This window comes from Berghia stephanieae, chromosome 10 (genome assembly GCF_034508935.2).
Source record: "Berghia stephanieae isolate SIO BIC M18660-M18661 chromosome 10, UCSD_Bste_1.3, whole genome shotgun sequence".
Lineage (NCBI taxonomy): Eukaryota > Metazoa > Mollusca > Gastropoda > Nudibranchia > Aeolidiidae > Berghia > Berghia stephanieae.
Window position 1 is genome coordinate 30,544,866 of NC_088369.1, and position 7,500 is coordinate 30,552,365.

A 7,500-nucleotide genomic window follows, 5' to 3' on the forward strand; every position below is an offset into this window, starting at 1 on the left:
CGGAGTTGTCGCACCAATAAGGTCGCGGGTTCAAACCCCATCAACCGCCGAATTTTTTTTATTCTCTATTGTCTTCTGGCACTTTTCTATTCACTTCATCTCTAGTAGTAGTAGTAGTAGTAGTAGTAGTAGTAGTAGTAGTAGTAGTAGTAGTAGTAGTCGTAGTAGTAGTAGTAGTAACAACAAGAGATAAAGTGAGTAGAAAAGTGCCAGAAGACAATAGAGAATAAACATTTTTCGCGGCTGTGGTGGGGTTTGAACCTGCGACCTAATTGGTACGACAACTCCGCCTGGCCGGTGAGAGCGTGACTCTACCGTATGAGCTATCCACGAACACAAAAATATTCGTTTCAAACTCAGGTCATTCCTAGAGCTCTCTCTCACCGACTTCTGGAGACCGCGGGTTCACCACACAACCATCGCGAAGTTACCTGGCCAGCAGTTAAGCTTAATAGCCAATATTCTCAACACAAACATATAACATAGAAACGATTGAGACATTGAGTATGCTCCGGTGTATGGGGTGAATTTTTAATTCAGAAAAGTGAGTGGAGTAGTAGTAGTAGTAGTAGTAGTAGTAGTAGTAGTAGTAGTAGTAGTAGTAGTAGTAGTAGTAGTAGTAGTAGTAGTAGTAGTAGTAGTAGCAGTAGTAGTAGTAGTGGAAGTAGCAGTGGCAGCAGCAGCAGTAGTGGCAGCAGTAAGAGCAGCAGTGGTTTTGAATACGTTTACGTTGACATCTAAAAGGCTCAAAGATATTATAGACTAAGAGGTTGTTGCTCAGCGGGATACGAAGTGGATGTTAGTGGTGGTCAATCCTGGTGTTGAGTCCGCGTGGAGTCAGCGTTCTCAACGACTTGATCAGGTGAGTTTCCCTACGTTGGCGGGCGGAAGTGTCCGAATGGCAAAAATTAAGCACACACACACACGCACATATTGTACATCGCAGTGGTTCGGCAGATTGAAGTGTCTGGCCACTGCTGTGTCTGCACAATTCGATATGTCGCGCAAGTGCTGCACGATTCTGTCACCCAGCCTCTTTCCCACACAGGGAGCACATAATGGCATAGACCAGATTACGGTCAATGCAAGTAAACGGCTGCCTGATGTCCCAAATCTTGTCTGGAAAACTGACTCTGTCGTACTCCCACAGGCGTATACCTGTCTGTCCATGATAGCCTCAACATTCTTCTATACATCCATATCTCAAATGCCTCTATCCTCCTCGTGCATCCTTTGTCAAGCGTCCACGTTTCACAGCCGTATAAAAGGGCACTTATACATTATACACATTACCCCACCTGACTTAGGACTTAGGTTGTGAGTACCTCGTTACAGGCGGTGACGGATATTGCAAGAGTGTTACTGTGGACTCCGGATAAAGACGATGCCCAGGGGAACAGAAAAAATCGACTTAACCGAAAATCAACTCAACGGGAATGTAACCAAATGAGCAAAAATGCGTGTGAACAGAGCAAGCCAATCTTGAATAAGTATGGCCCTGAAAAGGGCTGTTGTTAAAGGATGGCCCTGAGAAGGGCCGTTGATAAATGATGATCTCACTTCCTCCCGAAGAAAAGTGAAATTTTCTGCTGCACCTTCTGCCCTTGATGAGAGATTCAAGAAGGGCGTCCAACTTGGCATGGCATTTGTGATACTCCACTGCAGCCTTTCTGCATGGCATACAACGAGAACGTCTGCAAGCTGTCCTGAACAACGGGATAGGTGAAAGGAGGCTGATCCATGCCAAGGTCATCATCATCATCTGGTCAATCTGCCGTCACCACACCTCTGGGGTCTGTGGAAATCACCTATGTATGAATTGCATTGTACATTAGTACGGAAACTATAATGTGCTATTGAGGGGTGCTCCAGAGTTCTCGGGATGGTCTGTTGAGCACTTCATGGAATTGTTCTTTCCGTCGTTGGACTATAGGATATAGACACCAGTGGAGAGTGAACCCCGGAATTAGAGAGGCGGACACCAATGGGGAATGAAACCAGGACTCTGGGAGGTGGATACCAGTGGAGAATGGGCCCAAGGCTATGAGAGATGAACACAAGTGGGGACTGAACCCGGGACAATGGGAGATAGACACCAGTGGGGAGTGAACCCGGGGCTGTTTGATATGGATACATGTGAGGAGTGAACCTGGGGCTATGGGATATGGAGACCAGCAGGGACTGAACTCTATAAGAGATGGAGAACAGTTGTAGCCCAAGGCAATGAGAGATAAATACCAGTGGGGAGTGAATCCGGGACTGTCGGAGGTAGACACCAGAGTGGCGTGTACCCAGGACTATGGGTTGTGGACAACAGTGGGAAGTGAGAACGAGGCTATGAGAGGTGGACAAAACCGGGGAGTGTACAACGGACCATATGATATGCACACCAGTGGGGAATGAACCAGGCATTTTGGGAGGCGGACACCAATGTTAAATTAACCCTGGACTCTGGGAGGTGGACATCAGTATAGCTAGGGGAATTTGGGTAAAATTGTGCAAATTAGTGATGAAAGCACCAAATTTGGTACAAAGTAACTTGAGACCACTATTAATCGATGTTGATATAGAACCACATTGAGAAATTCCTCTAACAGTGTAAAATAGGGAGATGAAAATCCGCCTATATGAGCTACGTATATTAAAACAAAGGGGCATAATCCATGAAATATTTGTTGACAAATCGGCGCTTTAAAATTATTTTTTTTTTTAGCCCGTGTAAGCGGTTGATTATTTTGGCTTAAATAATTATTATTGTTAAAAATGTGACTTTATGTGTTATAGGAACCGTGTGGGCCGGTAGCTTAGTTTTATTATGAGGACTGGAAGGGGAGTGGTGGGAGAGCAGATGATGGTGCTGGTGTTAGTTTTACTTGTGTTGTGTTGGTCATCATCGTGGTGAAGATGATGGAGAAGGTGATGCTGGTGATAAAGATGATGATAATGAGGTGATTGGGATGATAATAGTAGTGATGATGATGATGATGATGATGATGATGATGATGATGATGATGATGATGATGATGATGATGATGATGATGATGATGGTATTGATGAGGTGGTGGCTGTGATCTTGGTAGTGATGATGATGATGATGATGATGATGATGATGATGATGATGATGATGACGAAGACGATGATGAAGATGATGTTGATGATGATGTTGTGGTGATGGTGGTGGTGGTAGTGGTAGTGATGATCATGATGATGATGATGATGATGATGAGGTGATTATGGAGACAGTAGTATTGATAATGGTGGTGGGGATGATGATGAGGTGGTGGTGATCGTGGTAGCGGTGATGATGAAGATGATGATGATTATGATGATGATGATGAGTATGGTGATAATGAGGTGGTAGTGGTGATAGTGGTAGTGATTATGGTGATGTTGGTAACTATTCATTTCGAAAATGAAAGAATTTCTTGGTGACGTATATTAACATTTTTAGATGATTAGGATCCAACAAAAATCATATTTATTAGACAAATGACTGTGGAACACATTTTTCTTGGGAGGCTTGAGAGAATTCAACAGCAGCCTTTTCTAGTTTATCCTGATCTCTTTGAATTATTTTAACGGCGCAAGATAAGCCAATAAATACCTCGTTGTCAGCTTTTTCCGTGGCAGTGTGTTCAAGAAAACCATATGTTGTCTTATTGAAGGCTAAAAATGTTTCCTTTCCTGAGGTTAGCTGTCAAGGCCTGGTAGGACCGGCTGGAGTCTGTCTCTAAACCTGATTGGGTGAACATTTGACTGGGTGCAACCTCATTCTTTGCTATACATCTTGATTAATTCTGACAATTTATGGACTCTCTCTCTCTCTCTCTCTCTCTCTCTCTCTCTCTCTCTCTCTCTCTCTCTCTCTCTCTCTCTCTCTCTCTCTCGCTCTCTTTGCTCTTTTCTATACTTGAATGTTTTATATATAGCATGGCTCCAGAAAGGAGCGCTTTTGTGAAACACACAAATAACAACTTGCTTCAACCTAACAGAAAACATGAATAAACAACTCCAAACAGATGCTATATTATTAGACTTTAGTAAATCATTTGATAAAGTCAATTACCATACTCTGGCTATTAAACTGCGGAGATATGGAATCATGAGTAACACACACGACTGGATAATGGATTTTCTCACTAATCGTAAACAACTGAAAGAGTAATGTCAGACTCAGCTCCAGTACTACAGGTGCGTCCCTAGGTACCGTACTGGGTCCCCTCTTGTTCCTGATCTAAATCAATGATTTGCCTGAAAGAGTGTCGCTAGGAACTCAACTGAGACTATTTGCGGATGACAGACTTTTGTACAGAGCAATAAGGCATAAGAAAGACTCAGAAATTCTTCATCGGGACCTTGATTCCAGAAAATTACCAACAAAAGGAAGATAATACACAATACACAACAACACACTAGAAGAAGTCACCAAAGCAAAATATCTCGGAGTAACGATAAACAATCGCCTGACCTGGAAATACCACATTGCAAACATATGCAGGAAGGCAAACTCCACCCTGGGATTCTTGAGAAGAAACCTCTTCGGCTACAAAGTAACCATAAAAGAGAAATGCTATAAAGTTTATGTTAGACCAACACTCGAGTAAAGCGGTAAGGTATGGGATCTCGATCACACCTCCGAAATTAGGTAAATAGAATCAATCAAAAAAAAAAAAATAAAATTCGTTCAGCAAAATCCTCAAACAAATCAAAGCCATATATGACACCCCATTTGGAACCATTGAAGGAAAGAAGAGAGAAGAATAGACTAAATGTATTTTACAAAGGTCAGAATAACCAGGTCAGATGTCATTACACGGCCTCCAACAGAACAAGAGGAAACCTGGCAAATTTATGTTGCCACAATCTAGAGTGGACTACCATCTTCACTCGTTTCTGCCCTCAACTATATAAGGCATAGGAACAATTTGGATAACTCCCAGTAAAACAATTGGGTATGCTGCTGCTGAGCCGTGCACGAGGAAGTTTCAGCTTGAAGAGGAAGAGGAAGAAGAAGAAACAATTTCATCAACAGCAAAACTAGAACTTTGTTTGTTTAGGTAATATTCAGCAATTTTGATGTTCATAAAACTGACATGACAAATCTTCTGATAACGAACTTCCTACGCAATCAAATCGCCATTTGAGAACATGGAGAGAATCTGGACATCGTTTATAATTTCTGCAGCCACGCGGATATTTTCGTTCATGTCTTTTGTCATTCTTGAATGGAGGGAAGCTTCATCTTATTGTTGCAAAGCATACAATGTGTCCTATTTCTTGTGATAACGTCATCTGAGGGAAAACGCATATTCTGCCTCCTTGGACAGTGGGATGATGAGAGATTGTCTAGATCGGGATAATTTGACAAGTTTTCTTGTGATTTCTCATTTTTCACAGCGAGCCTTCTGACATAATGTGTGCCATTTGGTATCATTTTGCTTCAGGACCTCAAGTGTATCCTCAGAGCGGTCTTCAACAGACAAATTTAGCTTGTCACTATCATTTAAATTTGCTAATCCATAGCTGGTAGAACGCTACGCTACAAAAGTCAAGTACCATTGACCACAATATTTCCGCTTTGACAGAGCTGGGCATTCTAATTATTTTTTTTTAATCTCTTGACAAATTAATCATTTTGACCAATCCACCTCAATACTGCACTTTGCCATTATATAATTGTTAGTAGTTAGTACAAGATTTAGTACATATCCATGCCATGGTTTAATGGGTTAAGTGACTTGATCACGGGATTGCTGGTGATGGGGATGAGGCGATGTCATGACAGTTATGTTAAAGATGATGATGACACGGACATTTTCAACCTGAAATTTGATTTGAACAATACTATTACGCAAACCACAATGATAACATAACTGTATTGTAACCATCACTGGACCACAATATATTAAACAATTATCGTCCTGTATCAAATTTACCTTTGTTGTCAAAACTTTTGGAGAAGGTAGTTCTTACACAATTAACATCTCATCTTAAGAACAACAGTTTGGAACAATCCTTTCAGTCAGCCTACAAACATCAACACAGTACTGAAACGGCACTTCTTAAAATCTTTAAATTGCTAATATCTCAGCTCTTGGATGAGAAAGTGGTTCTATATTACAATTTAAACCTTAGAGCACGAACTTTTTTTCATTAAAAAAATCATGCTTTCATCACTAATTTGCACAATTCGGGGGGTTTTGTGTCCCTAATTTCCCTAGCTAGTAGAAATGGACCGAAAGCTGTGAGAGATGGACACAAGTGGGGAGTGAACCCGGGACCATGGGATTCACACACCAGTGGGGAGTGAACCCGGGGCTGTGTGATATGGATACCAATGAGGAGTGAACCTGAGGCTATGGGACACCAGCAGGGACTGAACTCCATAAGAGGAGGACACCAATGGTGAGTCCAAGGCTATAAGAGTTGGACACCACTGGGGAGTGAACATAGGGCTATGAAAGTGGACACCACTGGGGAGTGAACCCGGGTCTATGGAAGGTGGACAACAGTGGGGAGTGAGTTCAAGGCTATGAGAGTTGGACACCACTGGGGAGTGAACATGGGGCTATGAAAGCGGACACCACTGGGCAGTGAACCTGGGTCAATGGAGGTGGACACCAATGGGGAATGAACCCAACGCTATGGGAGGTGGATACCAATGAGGATTGAAACCGGGACTATGAGAGGTGGACACCAGTGGGGAGTGAACATGGGGCTATGAAAGTGGACACCACTGGGGAGTGAACCCGGGTCTATGAGAGGTGGACAGCAATAGGTTTGAACCCAGGGGTATGAGAGGTGAACACCAGTGGGGAGTGAACATGGGGCTCTGAAAGTGGACATCACTGGGGATTGAACCTGGGTCTATGGGAGGTGGACACCAAGAGGGAGTGAACAGGGGACTATGGGAGGTGGACACCAGTGGGAATTGAACCCGGGACTATGGGAGGTGGACACTAGTAAGGAGTGAACCCGGGACTATGGGATTGTTGTTGTTGTTGTTGTTGCACTTCTTCTTCTTCTTCTTCAAAAGAGAGAGAGAGAGAGAGAGAGAGAGAGAGAGAGAGAGAGAGAGAGAGAGAGAGAGAGGGGAGGAGATGAGAGAAAGAGAGAATGTAGAAAGAAAGAAAGAAAGAGAGCGAGAGAGAGAGAGGGGGAGACGGAGAGAGAGAGAGAGAGAGAGAGAGAGAGAGAGAGAGAGAGAGAGAGAGAGAGAGAGAGATGGGGGAAGACGGAGAGAGATAGAGAAGGAGAGAAAAGAAAGAAAGAAAGAGAGGGGGGAGAGAAGAAGAAAGAAAGAGAGAGGGGGAGAGAAAGAAAGAAGAAAGGAGAAGAAAAGAGAGAGAGAAAGGAGAAGAGAGAGAGAGAGAGAGAGAGAGAGAGAGAGAGAGAGAGAGAGAGAGAGAGAGAGAGAGAGAGAGAGAGAGAGAGAGAGGATAAAGAGGATAAAGTTGTAGGATTTTGGCGGATTTCTGGTCTAAACTTGGCGACAATTTT